This window comes from Lepisma saccharinum, chromosome 22 (genome assembly GCF_977018435.1).
Source record: "Lepisma saccharinum chromosome 22, izLepSacc3.1, whole genome shotgun sequence".
NCBI classification, from domain to species: Eukaryota; Metazoa; Arthropoda; class Insecta; order Zygentoma; family Lepismatidae; genus Lepisma; species Lepisma saccharinum.
The window spans coordinates 52831076-52833253 of NC_139250.1; the positions used below are offsets into that span (position 1 = coordinate 52831076).

Genomic DNA, 2178 nt, shown 5'->3' on the forward strand with positions numbered 1-2178 from the left:
TCTTCAGTGATGAAGCTAATATTTATGTTCACGGTGAAAGTACTTAAAAAGAATATGCAATACCTGTGATTTGATAATCTACAGTATACAGGTCCCAGCCGAATAGTTGGTGCTGATAATATAATGCAGTGGTATGGGGTATGGAGAACAGGATTGGTTGGTCCATATTAAACAACGGAACCTTAATTGATAACGGAACATTGTGAGAGTTTCATCATGGTAAATTTCTAGGTAGATTGATTGGCAGACATGGATCTATTAAAAGGCCTGTGCATTCACCAGATCTATCAACATAGGACTGTTATCTTCAGAAATATTTGAAGACAATGATGTATGCACTATAAGTCCGTGATATTGATCATATGAGCGATGGCATAGTTTCTGCTTAAGATGATGTTGCAGCTGCTACATTCCAATATGTTCTATGCCATTTAGAGAGACGTAAACGAGTGTGTTCAAAGGTGTTATTCTCGGTTGATTATGACATGAAGAATTTAGGTACAAGAGGATCACTAGTTGTGTGTGTTTACCAGATGTCTGGCATGTTGTTGGCAGCCATATTGAATTCAACTCAAAATATGTCCAAAGGAAAGTATGTAGTATATCAGATCACACTAGAATTTCACTAGAAATGAAGAGACGAAATTATTTTACAACAAAACTTTAACCAGCAAGAAGTTACTACTGCATGCTTGTAACAATTTTAATGAAACATTGTGCCAGTTTCATCATGGTAAATTTCTCGGTATATAGATTGTTAGACGTTTATATATTAAAAGGCCTGTGCATTCACCAGATCTATCAACTTAGGACCTTTATCTTCAGACACATTTGAAGACAATAATGTATGCACTATAAGTCCGTGATATTGATGATCTCAGCGAAGGCATAATTTCTGCTTTCGATGTTGTTGCACCTGATACTTTGCAAAATGTTCTATGCAATTTAGAGAGACGTAAACGAGTGTGTTCAAAGGAACATTGACAACATTATAAAGTGCATATATCGTAAGTGAAATATATGCGTATAACATTGTGCTGGCTAAATACACGTTGGAAAAACCCTACGCCGCTTCATTCCTCGTGAAATTCTAGCATGCTTTAATATATCACATCACTCCTTTTCTTTTGAAAACGATTTAAGTTGAATTCATTATGACAGCCAACAATACGGCGAACCTCTACTTGACACACACAACTAAGGATCACCTGTACCTAACCTATTTCTGTCATGGACAATTATACACAGTGTAACTCCTCTACAGGGTGGCTCAAAATGTCATTTAACACCCTCGGTACAAGGCCACTGCACCGTGCCAAATGGAAATGGTGATGACTAATCGTTGCCATGCCAAGGGGGTACCACATTGACGCCACCCGCACGGGCGGCGGCCATCTTGATGTCCACCTTCTTGAATTCAACTTTAGAATTTTAAGTTGGAAAGGGTGATATGATATAACAAATCAGGCTAGAATTTCAAGAGAAATGCAATGGTGAAGGTTTTTTCGACGAATCTTTAACCAGGAAAAGTTATGACTGAATTCTTGTACCACATTGCTCCTTTTCGAGGTGTTACAAAAGTGCCTTAGAATTTGTTTAACGCATCGGTAATGCATCAAGATCAAATCACACATGAGAAATGAGATTCCAAAGTTCGAAAACTTTTTTGCGTACACTGTCTTTGCTTATCTGCAACTCTTCTGCGATCATTCTCAAAGACAGTCGCCGATCATCCGCAAGCATCCGTCTTACTCGTTCGTTGTCTGGGATTGTGCTTGTTGACGGTCGACCCGAACGCGGCTCATCCTCGACACCTTCCTTTCCGTCTCTAAAGCGTTTAAACCACTCAAACACACACTTTTTACTCACTGCTTCAACACCGTACACTTGCACTAACATTCCATGAGTCTCCGTCGCCGTTTTCCCTAATTTGAAGTAAAACTTCATGTCAAAGCGTTGCTCCAATTTGCGCTCCATGTTTCAATGACACGAGTTCGCACACTCACTCCGTTAGCTTTGTCGCAGCGTGCACTACTACTTCACTTCGGCGATTTGCAGGATAGGGGCCGCTTGTTGACATGTCTCTCAATGCGCATGCGGGGGCGTGTCATCCTAACTAGCACGGTCTTTCAAAGATGGTATCATTCACCGAACTTTTCAGACTCACCTTGTACTTTC

General features: G+C 40.0%; 1 pseudogene; it reads right to left on the reverse strand.

The window, feature by feature from the left end:
• Nucleotides 1–1626: 1626 nt before the first annotated feature.
• On the reverse strand, nt 1627–1977 carry LOC146004876 (protein GVQW3 pseudogene; annotated as a pseudogene).
• Nucleotides 1978–2178: the final 201 nt, after the last annotated feature.